General features: G+C 35.2%; 1 protein-coding gene across 27 annotated transcripts in view; it reads right to left on the minus strand.

The window, feature by feature from the left end:
• Positions 1–21,675, minus strand: part of ZBTB20 (zinc finger and BTB domain containing 20) — a 757,238-nt gene that overhangs the window by 666,799 nt on the left and 68,764 nt on the right. For 7 of the 27 annotated variants that reach the window (XM_040621265.1, XM_040621278.1, XM_040621284.1 and 4 more), the window contains one exon: positions 10,141–10,233. The exons of the other annotated variants lie outside the window; for them this stretch is intronic. The gene's annotated coding sequence lies outside the window, so the exon portion shown is untranslated. The remainder of the gene's footprint in view (positions 1–10,140; positions 10,234–21,675) is intronic. 27 annotated transcript variants of the gene reach the window in all.

Genomic DNA, 21,675 nt, shown 5'->3' on the forward strand with positions numbered 1-21,675 from the left:
TTAATGCATGTTTAGTGTTTCTTCCTGGCAATTTAATTTACAAATGTATTAGATGTCAATGTAAATAAGACTTTCAAACATCACTTAGAAAAGCAAAGAATTATATTGTTACCTCATAGAGGTCATGATATGAACTTGAGGGACAGTGTTAAAAAGAATCCCCTAGGGTTATGCAAATGGCATTTGTGTCTTATGATAACATTTTAAGTGATAGCATCACATCTGGATTTAAAATATGCTATAACTAAATTAAACTTAAGTAAAACTAAAGATAGACAAGAAAATTTTGAAAAAGATGCTAATTTTAAAAATGTGAAGAATGTGAATATAACTTCTATAAAATTAGAAAAGAAAAAATAATATTGATATAATTTATGTGACACTATTTTTAATTATACATATGTTACTAAATTAGCATGGTAGTCAAGTAAACATTTATTTATTGCATCGAAAGTTCCCCCCCAAAGTTTTCTTTTTCCATGATAAAAAAGGGAATCCACTGACTTACAATCAGATATCTTACTTGGGGGTATCTATGGAATTTGACAACTATATGATTAAATAAGTGAGTGAATGAACTAAGTTCTCTTCCATCCTCTCTTTGAAATCAAAATTTGTATTACATTATCAAACAAGTTATGCAAAGACAATTTATAATACATTTTACAAATTAAGATAACTTGGGAATATGTGCATTTACATGATCGATCCTCTACATCTCACAATCATTTCACTTTCTATAATCCCTGCCATAAAGATTCAAGCACATACCATCCCACAAATATAGGCTAATTAGCATATAAATTTAGGGAACTTTTTAACAAAATTTTTATGTATGGATGCTAGTTCTGATTAAAGGCTATGATTAATACATCAACTAATATGGACATATGCCTAGAATATTACTATGTAGTTTTATCTACAGAAAAGAGTAACAATAAAAGGATGGTAATAAAATGACAGTTACTACAAAATTCAATTAGAACAACAAAAAGCTAAAGTCAATCCAAAACCATAGGAAGATAAATATTTTGTTCACATTTTCATACATTATCTGCTTATTTACTGGATGAAAGAGGTTTTTATGTTCTTTATAGATTTTGGATTGTAACCCTTTATCACATTTGTCATTTGCAAATATCTTCTCCCATTCCATAGGCTGCCTTTTAGTTTTGATTGTTTCCCTTGCTTCTGGAAGCATGTGTAGTGAGAAGTTGCTACCGCAGGCGGGGGGGAGGAGTCAGAGGAGGAGACAAACCGTGAGAGACTATGGACTCCAGGAAACAAACTGAGGGTTTCAGAGGGAAGGGGGATGGGGGGATGGGTTAGCCCGGTGATGGTATTAAGGAGGGAACGTATTGCAATGAGCACTGGGTGTTATACGCAAACAATGAAGTATGGAACACTACATCAAAAACTAATGAAGTACTATATGGTGACTAACATAATATTTAAAAAAAGAAGAAGAAGGAGAAGGATAGGAAGAAGAAGAAGAAGAAGAAGAAGAAGAAGAAGAAGAAGCAGCAGCAGCTACAGCCACTGTCAAAGAGGTTGCTGTCTGTGTTCTCTGCTAGGATTTTGATGGTTCCCTATCTCACATTTAGATTTTTCATCCATTTTGAAGTTATTTGTGTGTATGACGTAAGAAAGTGGTCCAGTTTTCCCAACACTATTTGTTGAAGAGACTTTTTTCCACTGGATATTCTTCCCTGCTTTGTCGAAGATTAGTTGACCATGTAGCTGTGGGTCCATTTCTGGGTTTTCTATTCTGTTCCATTGATCTATATGTCTGTTTTGTGCCAGTACCCATACTGTATTAATCACTAAAGCTTTGTCATATAGTTGAAGTCTGGAATTGTGATGCCTCCAGCTTTTCCTTTCTTTTTCAAGATTGCTTTGGCTATTCAGGGTCTTTTGTGGTTCTACACAAAATTTAGGATTGTTTGTTCTAGCTCTGTGAAAAATGCTGGTGGTATTTTGATAAGGATTACTTAAATGTGTCGATTGCTTTGGTTAATAGAGACATTTTAACAATATTTGTTCTTCCAACCCATGAGCAAGGAATGTTTTTGCATTTCTTTGTGTCATAAGTGTTCTATAGTTTTCAGAGCACAGATCTTTTACCGGTTTGGTTAGGTTTATTCCTAGCTCTCTTATGGTTTTTGGTGCAATTGTAAATGGGATTGATTTCTTGATTTATCCTTCTGCTCCTTCGTTATTGGTGTATAGAAATGCCACAGATTTCTGTTTGTTGATTTTGTATCCTGCTACTTGACTGAATTCATGTATCAGTTCTAGCAAATTTTTGGTGGAGTCTTTGGATTTTCTACAGAGGATCACGTCATCTGCAAATAGTGAAAGTTTGACCTCTTCCTTGTCAATCTGGATGACTTTTATTTCTTTTTGTTGTCTGATTGCTGGGGCTAGGACTTCCAGTACTATGTTAAATAAGTGGTGAGAATGGACATCCCTGTCTTGTCCCTGAACATAGAGAAAAAGCTCTCAGTTTTTCCCCACTGAGGACTGTATTAGCTGTGGGTCTTTCATATTTGGCCTTTATAATGTTGTTATGTTCTGTCTATCCATACTTTGTTGAGGGTTTTTATCAAGAATGGATTCTGTACTTTGTCAAATGCTTTTCTGTATCTGTTGGAAGGATCATATGGTACTTATCCTTTCTTTTATTAATGTGGTATATCACATTGATTGATTTGCAAATATTGAACCACCCTTGCAACCCAGGAATAAATCTCACTTGATCGTGGTAAATGATTCTTTTAATGTACTGTTGGATCTGATTTGCTAATATTTGTTGAGAATTTTTGCATCCATGTTCATCAGGGATACTGGTCTGTAATTATCCTTTTTAATGGAGTCTTTGTCTAGTTTTGGAATCGAGGTAATTCTGGCCTTGTAGAATGAGTTTGGTAGTTTTCTTTCCACTTCTATTTTTTGGAACAGTTTGAGAAGAACAGGTGTTAAATCTTCTTTAAATGTTTGGTAGAATTCCCCTGTGAAGCCATATGGCCCTGGACTTTTGTTCATTGGGAGATTTTTGATTACTGATTCGATTTCTTTGCTGTCTATTCATCTGTTCAAGTATTCTATTTCTTCCTGTTTCAGTTTTGGTAGTTTATATGTTTCTAGGAATTTATCCATTTTTTTCCAGATTGCCCAATTTGTTGGCATATAATTTTTTCATAATATTCTGTATAATTGTTTGTATTTCTGTGGTGTTGGTGGTGATCTCTCCTATCCCATTCATGATTTTATTTGTTTGGATCCTTTCTCTATTTGATAAGCCTGGCTAGGGGCTTATTAATTTTATTAATTTTTCAAAGAACTAGCTCCTTGTTTCATTGATCTGTCCTACTGTGGGGTTTTTTGTTTGTTTCTATATCATTTATTTCTGCCCTAATCTTTATTATTTCCCTTCTTCTGCTGGCTTTAGGCTTCATTTGTTGTTCTTTTTCTAGCTCCTTTTGGTATAAAGTTAGGTTGTGTATTTGAGATTTTTCTTGCTTCTTGAAGTAGGCCTATATTGCTATATACTTCCCTCTTATGACCACTTTTGCTGCATCCCAAAAGTTTTGGGCCATCATGTTTTCATTTTCACTTGGTTCCATGTTTTTTTTAAATTTCTTCTTTAATTTCCTGGTTGACCATTCATTTTTAGTAGGATATAATTTTTTTCTTGTGGTTGACTTCAAGTTTCATAGCATTGTGGTCAGAAAATATGCATGGTATGAGCTGAATCTTTTTGTACTTGTTGAGGCCTAATTTTTGACCTAGTGTGTGATCTATTCTGGAGAATATCTCAGGTGCACTCGAAAAGAATGTGTATCCTGCTGCTTTATGATGAAATGTTCTGAATATATCTGTTAAGTCCATCTGGTTCAGTGTGTCATTCAAAGCCATTGTTTCCTTGCTGATTTTCTGCTTAGATGATCTGTCCATTGATATAAGTAGGGTATTAAAGTCCCCTACTATTATTGTATTATTATCAATGATTTCCTCTCTGTTTATTATTGTTTTATATATTTGGGTGCTCCCAAGTTGGGAGAATAAATGTTTACAATTGTTAAATCTTCTTGTTTGACAGACCCCTTTATTATGATATAGTGTCCTTCTTCATCTCTTATTACAGTCTTTGGTTTAAAATCTAGTTTGTCTGATACAAGTATTGTTACTCTGGCTTTCTTCGGATGTCTATTACCATGATAAATGGTTCTCCATCCCTTGCTTTCAATCTGCAGGTGTCTTTAGGTCTAAAATGAGTCTCTTGGAGGCAGCACATAGATAGGTCTTGTTTTTCTATCCATTTTGACACCTATGTCTTTTGATTGGAGCAGTTAGTCCATTTACATTCAGAGTGATTATTGATAGATATGAATTTAGTGTCATTTTATTACTTGTTTTGTCATTGTTTCTGGAGATTGTCTCTGTTCCTTTTTAGGCTTTGTCACTTTTGGTCTTTCTTTCCCACTCAAAGGAGTCTTCAATATTTCTTGCAGGGCTGATTTAGTGGTCACAAACTCCTTTAGGTTTTTGTTTGTCTGGGAAACTTTTTATCTCTCCTTCTATTCTGAATGATAACCTTGCTGGATAGAGCATTCTTGGCTGCATAGTTTTCCCATTCAGTACATTGAATATATCATGCCACTCTCTTCTTGCCTGCCAAGTTTCTGTGGCTAGATCTGTTGCTAACCTTATTTGTCTCCCCTTGTTAAGTTAGGGACTTTTCTGTCTTGTGGCTTTTAGAATTTTTTATCTCTATATTTTGCAAATTTAATTACAATATGTCTTGGAGTTGGCCTGCTTTTGTTGATTTTGATGGGAGTTCTCTGTGCCTCCTGGATTTGGATGTCTGTTTCCTTCCCAAGATTAAGGAAGTTTTCAGCTATAATTTGCTCAAATAAACCTTCTGCCCCTCTTTCTTTCTTTCTTTCTTTCTTTCTTTCTTTCTTTCTTTCTTCTTCTTCTTCTTCTTCTTCTTCTTCTTCTTCTTCTTCTTCTTCTTCTTCCTCTTCTTCGGGGACTCTTATGATATGAATATTACTATGCTACATGGAGTCACTGAGTTCCCCAAGTCTACATTCCAATATTTTTCCTTCCTTCTTCTTTTCAGCTTCATTATTTTCCATAATTTTATCTTCTATATCACTTATTCATTCTGTCATTAAATCCAGTTTGTTTCGAATCTCAGCTATTGCGATTTTCATTTCGGCTTGACTAGTGTTTAGACTCTTTATCTCTGTGGTAAGGGATTCCCTGGTGTCTTCTATGCTTTTCTCAAGCCCACCTAGTATCCTTATGATTGTTGCTTTAAATTCTGGATCAGGCATATTACTTACATCTGTTTCAATTAGATCCCTGGCCATGACCTTTTCCTGTTCTTTCTTTTGGGATGAATTCCTCTGTCTTGGCATTTTGTCTAAGTTTCTGTCTTCTTCTGTGTTTTAGGAAAGCCCATTAAATTTACTGCTCCTGAGACTAATGGCTTTATGAAGAAAGTCATATACTGTTCAGGGCCTGGTGCTTTAGGAGGTGTCTCTGGAGTATGTTGTGTGCATTCTGCTGCTGTGTTTTAGCTGCTTTTTTCCTCAGGTCGGTTCTCTGCAGTTTCCTTTGCCTGCAGTGGCAGTTTGGACCTTGGCCAGAGTGTGGTGAGTTTTAACTAGGTGTGCTCTGGTCTGCTGTTAAAAGAGATCTGATGCCATTTTCAGTAGAGCTGAAGCCTTGCAGAACTCTATGGTCAGTAGACATGGTACCCACAGAGGAAGGGGGGGGTGTTTGTGTTGGTCTTCTGGGGAGGGGCCCAGTGCTCCAGTTCTCAGGCACACTTATGCAAGAAAAGCAGTGCCAGCAGAGTGCAGGGTGGCCAGGCTTGGTGTTAGCAATTTAGACTTGCCACTGTTGGTGCTGTGCTGCTTACTGAAGTTAGTTTATGCTAAGGGGCAGGGGAGGGAATTGGAGTCTGCCGACTCTTTTGTCCCCAGAGAGGTAATGCCACCTCTCCCAGGTGCACTCCAAGAAAGGGGAACCTTCTCTCCCAGTACATCCCAGGGGATCCTCAGATCGTGCCACCTGCCCCCAGGTGATCTGCCCTCCTCCATAGGAGCACGGCAGTGCCCTTAGGGCTCGAAAACAGCCATGCCATGGACCTCCAAAACTTCAGTCTTTGAGCCCTGATGGTTGTCAAAACTCTCGAAAATCAGCCTCTCTCATTTTCCCAGTCAATAGCTTTGGGAAGGTGTTTTTCTTGTGCAATTCCCCGCATGTTCCTCTCTCTCTCTCCCACTCTCTCTCTTTCTCATGCATGCCTCTCTGCAACAAGGGGTCCCTCCTCTCTTCAGCACTTGCAATCTGTTTCTCCCCCAAACCATGCCTCCACAACTCCTACCTTCTATGATGTGGCCTCTTCTCTCCCTCTAGTTGTGCAGTTTGTTCTGCACAAAATCAATCCTCAAATTGATTTCTTGGGTATTCAGAATGATTTGGTATTTACCCAGCTGTATTTGAGGGACAAGAAAAGCCTAGGGTCCCCCTAGTATTCTACCATCTCAGCCCTTCCCACCTTTCTCTATGCTTTTCATTTCTAAATTAATTCTGTTCTGTATAAACAATATATTTGATTTCAATCATTTAAAATTTATCGAGACTTGCTTTAAGGCCCAGCATATGATCATCTTGGTGAATGTTCCATGTGTACTTCAAAAGAATGTGTATTTTGCTACTGCAGGATGTAAGATTCTATAAATGGAGATTAAATCAAATTGGTTGATTCTGTTATTTAAGTCTTTTACATCTTTACTGTTTTCTTCTATATTTACTCTATCAATTACTGAGAAGTGTGTTTAAATCTCCAAGTATAATTATCCATTTTTTCTCTCATTTTCATTAGTTTTTGTTACCCTTATTTTGAAGCTGTTATTAGATGCATACATTTTTAGGATATGCATGTCCTCTTTATCTATGGCAATATTCTTTGTCCTGAACTGTACTTTTTTTCTGTTATTAATATAGCTACTCCAGCTTTCTTATGATTAATGTTTGTTTGGTATATTTTTTCCCATCCTTTCATTTTTAATCTATCTCTATTTTTCTATGTACTATAGTAATCTTATAAACAGCATATGGTTGGCTATTTTTTTTCTAGTCTATATCTTTTAATTGAACTGTTTAAAGCATTCAATGATATTTAATTGACATGGATGAACTGATTAATTCACTTCAGAATTTTGCCAGAGATAAAGTTAACTCCGTAGATTACAGAATTCATCTTTATTTTACCTTTAAGATTTTACACATTTGCTTATATCTGGTATTTTATACATTGCAACTCTCCAAATGTGATCATGTCTAGAAGCCATGAATTTCAGTGGAAAAAGCATAGCCTTTGGAGAAAAATGCCCCAGGTTTGGATTTCAGGTGCTCTGATGGATAGCTATGAGTTAAAAAAATGTATTTAAATTCAGCTAACATCTATAAATGGAAATAATAGTGTCTTCTTGGGTATAGTGAATAATAAATGAGAGTTAATAAAAAGGTATGACCTAGTGTCTGCTCTTCAAAGTAGTAGTGGCTACTTCTCAGGATCACTATAAGGATGTAGTGAAAATATATGTTGACAACACTGAAAAAAACATTATATAAATGTGCGGGGTGCTTTTTTTTTTTTTTTCCAAAAATTATGGTTAGTATTATCATTCTGGAATAGAATTTGCCAAACCCTCTGGACTTTGATTTTAAATTTGCCAAAATAACCCCTTAGCAATTAATTCAATCATTAATTTCCATTTCCTTCTTCCAATTTGAAGATTTTTTCCTCTTAGCAGAAAAAATATAAACAAAGTAAATGTTCATCAGTTCTTCCTTCTCTGTATCACCTCTTAAAATTATGCCATATTCTTCCAGATAATGGCTCTATTTAGTATGAGGTGACTTTTCATATCCCTTATAAAATTTATGATTCTAAAAGAATAAATTAGAGTGTTATTGGATATACAGAAAAAAAGCTGAAAAAAATGGAACAGATTTTCACAAATAGCAGAAAATGTTTAATTAGGATAACCTAAAAGATCAATAATTAAGTATAATGAACACTAAAAGATAATTATTTATGATGGAAATATTTCAGTTTACTTGTATCTGAGTATCTACTGAACTTTTTTTAGGCTATAAACAGCCCCTTCTACCAATCACTACATAAAAACTAAATAATATGCACTCTATGCCACAAAAAAGAGATTATATCTATATCTATATCTATATCTATCTATCTTCCCATCTCTATTAATTGACCAGAAAGTACTTTCTGACCCTGAACTTAGACTGACCATAATACAGAAGTTGTCATTAAGTGTTCAGTTCACACACATAGACTCCAAACTGGTCCAACAACTTCTATTATGCCAGTTACCAGCATTGCCAGCCCCTTTGCCCTTCACTGCCTGGAGAATGTCCATCAGAAACAGGGAAGCAGAGCAAGCTGCCACAATGCACCATTGATGTTTGAGCAAGGCTGCCCAAGCAGCTGCAACAACAGGGCAACTCTTCAAAGTGTCAGCATTGAAACTTAGAATTCTTCCTCCCATACAACCATCAATGCAAACCTTTATAAGCTACAATCAATTATAAAATAAATCTTTGAGACAAATCATGTTCTTTCTTCATTACTTCTCTCTTCCTCCTCCTCTCAACACCAAATGTCCTCGGTTTAAAAAAAAAAAAATCAAGGAGAAATTCCCTTTTTCTACCTCGGTCTCTGTTTCTGCCTCTCTTATGTTCTAAAAATTCTTTCAAGGAGGTTTAAGAATGTCTGCTAAACCCTTTTGTTTACAAGACATGTTCTGGGGGGTTTTGTTTGTTTATTGTTGGGTTTTGTTGTTGAAGCTTTTTATTTAAAAACTTCAAAAGGCACTTGATATTTTGAGCACACTCATATTGGATTTTTGGCAAAGCATTTTTTTATTATTGAAAGATAATCTAAATTTTGAACTGCATGCACTGAATCACATAACCTCCATATTTTTGTAAACCACAGCAAAAGTGGTTTTACATTAGCTATAGATGAATAGGTAATGAGTCAGTGAACAGTTAAAAGCATTCCATGAGAATGCATGAACTAGCCATGTGAAGTTTTGATAGGAAAAAATCTTAAGTATTTAGACTACTTGGAATGAGGGGACACTATTCTTTGCTAAACAGATAAACTATATTTAATTTGCCCTATACGACTATATCTACCAAACTTCAAATGGAAGTTTACCCATGGTGTTTCTATTTCTCCATACCCCTTAGTAACACTAACTGTCTTTTATTTGGAACATATACTTCAGGTCTGAGAATTGTAGCAACAACTTTAAGATTTCTCACCATAACTTTCACCATGCAAACAGTATGTGTACCTTGCTTGTAGGGATAAGAGGAAACCCCTCCGAATAATATTCTCAAGAAACAGAATGGCCAAATGTTAGCAATGGCAAGGTATAAACTATTTAGTTCCTCCAGATAACTAAAATATTTATACTTCATCAAGAGTTACTCTTCTATATGAAGAAAATCAAAACTCAAAATACTTCTAATCTAAATTTTAAAATTATAATTTCTCATTGTTTCCAAAGTAGTACGTCCAAATAGTTTACTATATAGTACCACAAGATTTAAAAAGAAAAATGGCAGCCCATATCCCAACCTTTGAGATTCCCCGTCAAAATTATTTCTAGTGTTAATCTCTTTATCTCTAAATAATATAATTATATTCTTAATTTTTATTTGTATGTTATAGACAATCTATTACTTTCCTATCACAAAAGATAAAGACTTAGCTCTCTTATAAACCCACTTTCCTTCCTTTCATCCTCCCAATATTCAGCCAGCTAGTACATTTTTAATACATTTCCTTCCTTAAGTAACAATGTATCCTTCCTACAGTTAATACTGCCACTTTCACCCCATTCCAAGCCTCTACAACGTGTCTGAATATATTTCACACCCTTCAGATGAAGCATCCTGTCAATTCTAATTCTTCCTTCTGAACATATCCATTTCTGAAGTTTTTCATCTTCCTGCCCAACTAAGGGGACTGGTTACTCTTTAGACCAATGCACGGCTTTGTCAATTCTTGACCTTTCTCACCTCATTATCATCATCTATTTCCTGAATCCTCTGTCTTCCTCTTTCCTTCTCAGTTTCTCCTCATTTGGATGTAGCACATCCTCCAAAAGATTCCTGAGAAAGCAATAATGGAAGGTAAAATTTGAGGATCAGTTGTCTAAAAATGTCTTTTTCCTGCTCTCACATCTAATTAATAGTTTGACTAGATATAGAATTACAAGTTAAAAGTGATTTTCCCTCAGAATTTTAAAGCCACATCTGCCAGCTTTGAATGTAGCTATAAAAAAAAAAAAAAAAGTCAGATACTAGTCTCATTCTTAAGCCAAGGTGTAAGGTCTATATTTTCTAACTATAAGCTTCTACTATGTATATATTGCTGATAGTCTAAAATCTTCCAGTTATAGACCTTGATATAGATCTGCTTTACATTTTTTATGGGCACCCAGCAAACTCTCTCAAACTAGAAACTAATGTCCTTCAATTCTGAAAGTTTTTATAATATAATTTTATGACCATTCCTTCCTTATAATTTTCTTTGCTCTCTCCTATTTTCTGGAACTATTAATCAGATTTGGGGCTTGTTATATTATTTGTCTGATTTTATGTTTTCTCTCCATTTTCCATTTATTTCATTTTTTTGCTCTATTTTCAGGAAAATTTCAATCCTCTTATTAAAGTTATTTCATCAGTATTATAAGAATGTTTATTCTCTAATTATTCTTTTTTTTTATCATCCTGTCATGTTTCATGGAAGTACTACCTTTCCTATCTCTCTGAGTACATTAATTATAATTTATTTTTACTTCAGCTATTGTCTTTCAATTCTTGAGCCAGTTCTGGAGCATGAACTGACTTGTTTTCTCCTTGGCATAACACTCTCCAAGCATCTTAGCTTTCTCAGTTCTACTAATTCTTCCATCCCCTTTATATATTCCAAAAATTCTATCTCTTTCCTATGTTGCTTCCTCTTCCTTATGCTTAATACATTTCTTTTAGTCCTTTATTTTTTAGTCTACTATTTATAATTTTAGTTCCTTACTAGGAGGAAACAAGGAAAAATGTGTTCAATCACCAGGTGTCACTGGAAGTCGTTTGTTAAAGTTTCCAAAGATGGTAATCCTATAGGTGTAGTTATGCTATTCACAGGGTCATAAAATCATAGGATTTTTACTGATAAAAGGTTTTCAGAGATCATCTGATTCAACCCTCTATTAGAGGTGAGAAAATGGAAACTCAAAAAAGTTAAGTAGTTTGTACAAGGTTATTTAACTAGCAATTCATATGGCTAATACTTGAACTTGCCTTCATTTCCATCCTGACTCCTCACATAAAGAACTCCTTAAAGTAGCTGCTCCCTGAGGACTCCCAGACACATCGTAAGGTTAAAACATTTAACCAAAACCATAAGCTTCTGGGTAGCAGAAATGGGGAAAGCTGTCATTAAGGAAAATCTGGCAAACAATGATTATAAGAATAAAGACCAGATTCTAAACTTTCTATTTTCCATTAGAATTCCCTAATTAATACTCTCCCATGAAATTCACTCTCCTTAGCCTGCTTCAGCATGGCAGACTTATCACAATTTTTACTCTTTCAGGTCACCGGTTCACACCACAGTTTCTCAAAGTAAAGTAAATTTATGTTGGAAGTTCAACTAAATTATATCCTTCCTTATCTCCCGCCCTCACCTTCTCCCTGACCTCAGAATGGCCAGCAACCTGTGTCTCCTAAAATAATCCTTTCCTCCATGAACAGCACTACTCAGGTCCTCAAACAAAAATCTTAAGAGTCACCCTAAACTTCTCTTTTTCCTTAATGGCACCCAACTCCCATCTAGGCAGTCCCCAAATTCCACCTTCTAAAAATCAATGCCACTTACTAAAAATCTCTAGAATCCATCCTTCTTGATGTTCCTCACAGCTTCATAGCTACTGTTTCAGTTGAGGCCCACACTGTACTTCATCCTGATTACTGTTAATTGTCTGGTCTCACAGACTCTAGTCCCTTCACTTTACGTGAAATGTTTTTGTTTTTGTTTGTTTGTTTGTTTGTTTTTCTCAACAGAACTAAGTTTTCATTTCCTCACTTAAAACCCTTTAGTGGATCCTACCTCATTTCTAGCTCCTTAGCATGGCATATATATGATGAAGATATTTCACAGTAGGCACCTGCATGTCTTTCCACCTTCACCTCCTATGGCTCCTAATCTTGCATTTTATAGAACTAGAAACCAGGCGGAAGCCAAAAGACTTCTGTTGGGTTTTCTATTCACACTGGATTTTCACTACGAAATGTCAATTTTCCTTTCCCATCTCCTCTCCCAAATAAAGAAGGAATCAGATGAAAGGAAAGAGGGTGATATGATTAAAAATCAGTATTAAATCTATAAAAAGTATTTGATAAAGTTGCTTACCATAATATTTTATATTTATATTTATAATATTTTACTGTATCTTTTAGGGATTATAATCTGTTTAAAGGTATTAGCATTACATTAAATTCAGTATACAGAACACTAAAATACAAATTAAAAATCTGATCATAAGAACAATATTTAGACCCCTTGCATGTAAAATAGTTAAGGGACCAACATATTATTACAGTAAAGGCCAAATCTAAGAATGTTTTATATAAAAGCCACTAGACTATATATTTTAGTAGGCAGGGATGATGTCTTAATCATCTTTGCTTTCCCTACTGTGCCACATACAATCCCCAACATAATAGGTACCCAGTGAAAGAATGAATGAATGAATGCATGAATGAATGATTAAATAAAATTATAGATAACATCAGGCCGACAAACTCAGGTAGCAATAGCTTATCTGCAATTTGATAACCCAAATAATTCAAAGGAACTTAATATCTGATCAACTTGGTCAAATGTTATAAATATGTATTTTTTAGAAGTATGTATATATATCCAGCAGATCTTTACAAGAAACATCAATCTGATCTTTATTTGAACATCTGTTCAATCATTCAATAGATAACAAAGCAAAATTTCAATATAACAAAAAAATATACTATTTGAAAAACAAGTGAAAGAACAATGTTCTCATTGCTAATATTCTTACTTTAGATTGTCCTCTCTACATCTCTACAATACGGAGAGATAAGAACTTAGCTAGAACTTTGATCAAGTTACTGCCTTTCATATTTCATACCATTTGCAAGGATATCCAAACTTCCTTCTAAACAAAATAGAAATAGCACCACTGTATATGTACATAAGCCTAATTTTACATTTCTTCTACCATATCAACTTCATGATCCATGATATTCTGACCACTATTATTCACTAATGTCAACTTGCTTACCTACCTCAATTTTAGTGTCACAGGAAATCACTGCTAATGAGGTATTAATCCATCACCTGGGGTTTAGTAAAGCATCCCAAGTCAGTTACAGAAATACCTTAATCCACAACCTAAAATTTAAACTATCAAGGGGCTGGTCCCCAGGGAGATGAGTGAAGAACAGTGCACTCTGAACATATCCAAACTGAGGCTGACTCTTTTCTCTGCCTAGGAAGGTGCCTGGCAAGGGGTTCTGAATATCATTTTGACAGACAGGAATTTCATATGAAGAAAGAAATTCTTTTGAATTCTACCTCCTTAATAATATCTTGTATAACAGGAGGGTATAATGGGTAGATCCTCACTGCATAGAAGCCTGAATACCTAGCTTATTCTTCTATTTTCTGGGATACTGCCTAGTTTTTATAAATTCTACTACTGTCTTCATGTAAAATAACTCTATGGAAATAGTATAGCTAAAGAAAAAAAGTGGGTGAAATTTAAATCAACAAACTAAGGAATAAAAGTGTAGGTTAGAAAGAGGGATACAAGTTAACAAATGACTATACACAGAAAAGCAAGAAATATATATATGAATACACACCTGAGGGCAAAAGGCTGGGGACAGCTGAAATTGGAAGGACATATAATAATTGAAATGAAGGCACAGGAAAGACAGAGTAGAGGAGAAATTTGAATACTATTCATGGGTAAAAAAATGTATGTTGTATGAGCTGAGGTAATCCCAATGTTAGGTTGAGCCATGAAGTAGAAAAACAATATTTATTTTTCTACTTCCATTGCACCCTTGCAATGGGCTACAATATGAAAAGCAAATAGACCTAATTCCATAATAGCCATTGAAAGTGACCAACAGTGCTATTTGTACTATTTTAAAACACAAAAGGGTACTTAATAACTTTAGATTATACCACTTAAAATTTTTTCAACTTTGGAAAATGTCTTAAATTCCACGTTGCTTCCACTGTTAATACATAAATCATTAACGGAAGGTGAATTATATAACTTAATTTGAATAACAATAATAATAATAATAAATGGTTGATAATGTATTCACTCTAATGGCACTGGAATCACTATAACATCCAAACCAAGGGGGAAACCATCAGCGGTGTTGGTGTTGTCTCTGACCCTGAAGTACGAGCAAAGTACAAGCTTCTTTCCTATAAGGAGCACATTCTTAGGTAGAAAAACAGGATGTGAAATGATATGAAAATGTGTGTGCCGACAGTCAGAAAGAAAGCAGGTAAAAGCTTAATTCTCCTCTAAAAAGCAATTTCTAAATGTGGATTCAATAATGAAAACCTATAACCTACCAGTTAGCAGAAGCATTTAGGAATTGAGGGCATAGAGTGGAGTGCAACTGTTGCAGTCAGTATTTGACTACCACACAACTACTCGAGTTTAACTAATAGGTTTTTTTGTCACTCTTTTTTTCTTTTTTTCCTTTTCCTCTGTTTGCTATTTACAATTGTGAGAGGACTGCAATCATGAAGTTTAGCGTTCATTTCAGTGAAATGAAATGGGCTAGATCTAGGCTCCACAGGGGGAGGAGGTACTGTGTACGCATTCCACACCACTCCACCAATACACGATAAACTCTCCATTTGATGGTCTTCAGCTGAGACTACACCTAGCCCTTTCACCATAGTTTCAGATCTTAGCATCTCCTGAGAACAGACAGATATAGTCTAATTTCCTCTTCCCATAAATCCTGAAAAAAAGGATGCAATGGAAGTAGGAAATGAATAGTTTTGCTGATAACCCAAACAGAATTATTATGTCTTGCTACTAAAATACTCCAATCACTGGCAGGAGTGATCCAGAAATTATGTGTTTAATATAAATATACATGACCTACAGGAGACAATCTCAGATGATGATGATGAAGATAGACAACTTTTTTAGTACTTGTGACCAACATTGTTCTGGGTGTTATGCATGTACTATTCATTTAATCCGCACACACACCAAAAAATCCTTGTTAGGTAAAATTATTTTTATCTTCATTTTACATAGGACACTGAGACATAGAAAGAAGTCAGTTAAAGCAATTTTAACATATTTAGTTTTTTTAAAGGTAAAACATAAAACTTTACACCTGTAAAGTTCAAACCTTTCGATGAAGGACCAAGGGCTGTCACTGACTCCTGGTCTGCTAAGTCACATTATTCTTCTTGCTTAAACTGTACCACATCATATCATCTATTTAAAGTCAGTGAGAGTTTAAAGGTTTGGGATTACTTAAAGTCTGTGAGAGATTAAAGGGACTTGCAAAGCAAATTCAGTGCAAGATCCTTCCAGATTTTTTACCTTTGTCCCCTACCCCAACCTGGGCAATCTTACACAGTTACTTACACACCTATTTAGATTGTAATCTGTTTTAGTGATTCAACTTTAAAAAGTCTTTCCAAAGCATCTAACTTAGGTTTCATAAAATCAACAACACTTTATACTTGTTTTACTATTTCATCAGTTTGCATAATTAAATTACAACTGCACATTCAACAGGCATAAAAAATTTGGAAACAAACACAAATGACTCTAGGTAAGCATACCAGCAAGTAAACAAGATAAACAAAATACATCATTTTTCAGAGAGTATCTTATTCGCTTGAAGCAGGATTGGCTAAGATGGCTTCTATTATATTCATATCTTTCCTAACTGCAAACAATACTATTTAATAGGTATATGGGTATATTCGGTTTCTGGCAGAATGGATTTACAATTGAAAAATACATTTAAATCTGATAGAGGGGTTCACAATAACACCAAAATTCTATACTAGAAAGGTAACACATTCCTTCTTATCTTTCTTAATTAGAAATCCTAGGAGACTCCTTCACTGATAAAACTAGGGTGACAAATTGTATCCCAAATTCAATTAAGTACAAGGAAGCCCCTTCCCAAAGCATGAACATACACACTTACACACACAAAAACTTTTAAATAATCAATGAAGAAATTTAGGTTTAAGAAAGAACCTTTCTCCCTACTAGAGGAAAAATTCTGAATTTAAAGTTCAGGTTCAGCCAGCTACCACTTACTTAAATGATGTGGGTTAAGTCATTTCACCTCCCTGAGCTGCAGTACCTCTATCTGCAAAAGGAGATCCACCACCACACATCTATGGTCAGAATTATATAAAATAAAATATATGAAAACATTCTGCAGACTATCAATCATCACATACATATAAATTACTACTACTTGAAATCCTAGTTTGTATTTTGGACACAGAACTTCAGAGTCAGGGGAGGTCATTTCACAAATGACGAGGCTGAGAGCCAAAAACCTAAATTACTTTCCTACTTACAGTGGCATGGATGACAGAGCAGAAATAGAGAATTCTTGATTAACCAGGAAAAGAATATCACAGTCATGGGAGTGGGATCAATTGGAGATTGAAGGAAACCAAAGTGCCCAGAATGAACTAATGCTGCAGTGTAGACTGTGAACAGAGATAAATATTTAAAGGCTGAGCAGTTTCATACAATAAGTCCTGGCAGTGACTTTGGTGAAGATATTAGGAAAGAGACAGATTAACAGCAACAACAAAAGTTGAACTCTACCAAATACATTATTATTTCATCTTATATAACAAAATTTTGATGGCTTGTCAAACTAAAGAAAACAGGGAATTTAGGATAATTCTCTTATTTATGTTAGTCCTTTCTACTGGTCAGAATAATTAACCATAGGTTAGGAAGTTAAGACAACAGTAGGATGGACGTCAGTGAAGTTCAAGTACTTTAATTGGACTGCTCCGGGTACAGTTTGTTTCCCTTTTTCTCTGGCCATTAATCCAGCAGAGGAAAGTGATCTAACACAGCACCATGGCACGAAGGGATGGACCCTAGAGCCTGTCTCTCTATGATGACTGTTCTTGTGCATCCAGACTGCCTATTGAAACTAACAATGCCTGCTGCTGCTGCTGAAGAGGATCATCCAAACTCTGAAAATGAAACACATCACACAAAGGGATGAAAGAATTCTTATTCCACAGGGCTTAGCTTGCAGCTGGTCATGCATGCCAGAGGGATGTGCCATGAGGATGAGAAAGAAGCTTCCAAAGAGAATGGCTGGGGCAGCCAGTTGAACATTTTGAAATACTTAGGGAACTATTCTTTTGAAACTTAGGCAAATAACTAGACTTTTTAATAGCTGAACTTCAGAGTCAGGATTTTTTAATCTCTGCAATTCACTTAGGTGTGAATATTCTTGCAAGCAAAAGAAACTTAGTTTTCTAATTGCTTATACATTTGGGGGGTTCCCCACTCATTGTAAGAGATCATACTACATATTGTTTTCCCTCTCTGGGCTATAGCTCCATGTTACTTTGGAGTTTAACACTGCAGGAATAGGTGTTGGGTTTTTCTGCAAGTGATGCAAGTATACTGAATAATATGCTTGTTATACAAAATAGCACAGTGGTTAAGACCATGGACATTGAGGTCATATCAGTGGTGACGATGATGCAGCACTCATTACACGGTATCAGGTCCCATGGGCTCTAACAGAGTAACTTTACCCACAAAAGGTATTGCAAATAGAGTTAAAAGTTTTAAGAAAACTTCCCTGTGGCCACCATTGCTCCTGGCCTCTCAACTGGCCTTAGCAAGGCATAATGCTGTTTTTCAGGTGCCCTGGCCATCACTGTCTAACAGAGTGCCAAAAGCAATAACTATGCTTTGGAAGTTTCAACAAGCCACCGTGAAGCATTAGCCTTCTCATTCTCTGATAAATTTACACTGTTAAAAACACAAACATCTGCCCTTCCTTCTTGGCCCTTTTCCACTCCTGTTCCAAAAAGCTCATCTTCCTCTGTTTATTGGATAAAAGTGAGAAACGCCTTTCATCAGACATAGCAGTACACAAACCAGACTTCAATCCATTTTCACCTATTATACCACTAATTCCAAATAATTCCACTATAACTAGATGTGTAGCCTTATGAAAGTTACTCAATCTAATTTAGCCTTTGATTCTTCATTGATAAAATGTAAATAATATCTGCCTTATGAGATTTTTTGTGAAGAATAAGATAATATTTACCTCATAGTTCAGTTACCAGCACAAAGGGTGATGCAATAAATAATAGTCATTGTCTTTGCCATTCTCTATAACAGGAGTAAGAAATAGTTCACATCAGAAACTGAAATGAGAAATGGAATCTAATATTAAAAATATTCCCCTACCTTTTCAGGATGCTATTGTTGATTTGAACAGTGTGTCATTTTTTCCTAGGTTAGATCATCCTTCTTAAGAAGCATTACTTCCTAGGAGGATTATGCCAAAGTGAATAGAACTCATTGGAAGAACGATTTCACATATTCAACCCATTAGTTCTAACTAATGTCCACATATTCAACCCATTAGTTCTAACTAATGTCCTTCAGACCACTGTTAACATGTTCTTGTTACAACTGTCTTAACTTTTCAAAAAAGTACTATTATACTGTATACATAAATGTTGGCACTGGGAGGTTTCCATAATTGTTTTAATGTTTCTTGTTCTCCCCCACTTCTACCACTGCTTCCACTCTCTCATTAGCTCTTCTAACTTCTCTCAAAAAGAGAAGACATTTGGATGAGAAGTGGTATTAAAAAATCAAGGTTAAAATATTTTTGAGAAAAATTAATTCCCACTCTAAGTCATTCTACAGGTATTATCCCACTCAACTGCATAAAATGAACTTTTAGCCCTGAGTTCATCACCAACAACATATTCTAAAGACGAGAAGAAGCAATCTTTCAGAAAAAGAAAACTAACAGGAAAGATATTTCATTCCAAAGAAAAGGGATCATGGGTGCCTGGGTGGCTCAGTCAGTTAAGCATCTGCCTTTGGCTCAGGTCATGATGCCAGGGTCCTGGGATCAAGTCCTGCATCAGGTTCCCTGCTCCACAGGGAGTCTGCTTCTCCCTCTGCCCCTCCCCCCACTTGTTCTCTCACTCTCTCTCTCAAATAAATAAAATCCTTTTTAAAAAAGGGATTATAATGAGGAAAATGTATATAGAGACAATGATATTTATAGTATAACAGAAAATTAGCCCTACATAAGAAAATAAAATCCATAATCCATTTTTCCCTTAAGAATTATAAAATATCTTAAATTCAGGCTCTAGTCTAGTAAAAAACTAAAACAGAATTTACATAAACCCTTACCATTAATTACATTATGTCTTTACACTGTGAAATTTTGTTCACAAATTTTTACACTAAAATCCTTTAACTAGGTGCCAAAGAAGACAAAATAACCTAGTATTTCATTTTAAAGGAATTGATCAACAATTTGTGAAAACAAGTCATCATTCTCCTCACCATTCCTTTTAGCAGCACCCATCCGAACAGTCCCCAGATCCTGCCAATACTCTTTCTCTTCCCACTGTTATTGCTTAAAATCCTAAGTAATCTAATTACTTTCAACCTCTAACGTTTTCATCCATCTTTATCCTTCTAGAGTTATCTTATATTAAAACAACAACAACAACAACAACAACAACAACATAAAGGCTCAAGGAATTTACCTCACAAATCCTGAGTGATTTAGTACTGAATAAAATCTGAATTCTAGTGTTGTATTCAAAGTATTTCACAGTATGGCACAAAACTACAAATCGTAGTAATTAAATTGAAAGTAAAAGATACCCATTAACTGCCTGCTATGTGCCAGACTCCGAAGAGTAGTGGGTTGGTAGCAGAGATAAAGATGAACCAGATTTAGTGCCTGTGCTCAAAGAGCCAGCACAAATGAAGATACAGATAAGCTAGCTAAAAATTGTAATGCAGTGTATTAAGTACAGAACAAGGTAACCAGCTACTGGGTGCTAATACAATTAGACGATAGGTTCCAAACTCAAAGAGGAGAAAAGTGAAAATAATATGTTGGTCATCTGCTTCTCAAAATGATAAAGTAACAGAAACAGGACTTAGTCTCCTGCCTCAAACTACTAAAAACTAGACAAAATAATGGTTTACAGACATTGGACAACAGGCATCACATGCCATGGTCAGCCCCACAACTGCTGTAACTTACTGCCTAGAGAGAGTTACCAGACTACATCTCAGATGGAGAGAACATGAACAGAGCCTGCTTTGCCCAGGGCCACACTGTTAACAAGTGGGGCTGGGCTTCAGAAATGAGTCTTTCTGATTGCAAAGTCCCAGAAGTTTTATTTTTTTACTTCTCTACCACTTTTAAATCTTTGCTTAGACCATTTGCTCAACCTAGAAATCAACTCACCCATACCCATGCATTCTTCCCTGCCCTATAGAAATTATGCTTCAAGGTTTTAGTTTACCTCATCTAATAAAGCTCCTCTAATTTCATTCTCCCAGCCATAGTGAATATTACTACTATCATCTTCTACAATACTGCATTACTTTGTTTTTATTGTTTTACAGCATTAATTTTATTCTGTTCTACATAATAATATTAACGTTAACCAACATTTATTGAGAGCTTTTGTTATTGCTCTAAATTCTGTGCCTGTACCCAATCATTGAATCTTCAGGACAATCCTAAACAGTAAGTACTATTTTCAGTCTCTTTTTGTAGGTAAAGAAACTGAAACACAGATAGGCTAAATAACTCGCCTAAAGTTACACAACTAGTATCAGAGCAGGGATTCAAACCAAATAATCTGGCTCCAAAATCCTTGCACATAATCTCCTTTCCTGTCTGAACAGCCTACTAGACTTCTTGAATAGAGACAGTTCATGTAACTAATCTTGCTACTTGTATATCTCATCCTACCCAGAACAATGTTTTATACTGAATACATACTCTATGCTATTTTCCGTATGAATGAATGAACAAAGGAGTTCTATGGGGCTGTGGAGGAGTAATTATACTGAGTGCTAAGCCAGAACTTCAGAAAACTCTAACCTGTAGACAAAATGTACCTATAATTCTTCGACAGAAATCATTCTTCATCCTTGCAGCTCCTCAGAAATTTCATCCACAAGCAATGCAGGCTTTCGTATCCTCCAGCTATGGAGTTCTTACTTCCACCTTAGCTAATTTCAATATTGAAAAATTGTATAAAATATATTATTTTATGTTTATTTTTTAATGGCCATTATGAGACACGTTTCCTACATTTATTCTAACCATAGAACAACACTCCTAGTAGGATTATATCTAGTTGCAAAATATGCATGTGGGGGTGAGAGTGAAAAGTCAGCCAACGTAATAATAAAATAAAAATAACAAAAACAGCTACCATATTCA

The sequence above is a fragment of the Ursus maritimus genome, unplaced genomic scaffold (genome assembly GCF_017311325.1).
Source record: "Ursus maritimus isolate PB19 unplaced genomic scaffold, ASM1731132v1 scaffold_4, whole genome shotgun sequence".
In the NCBI taxonomy this organism is placed as follows: Eukaryota; Metazoa; Chordata; class Mammalia; order Carnivora; family Ursidae; genus Ursus; species Ursus maritimus.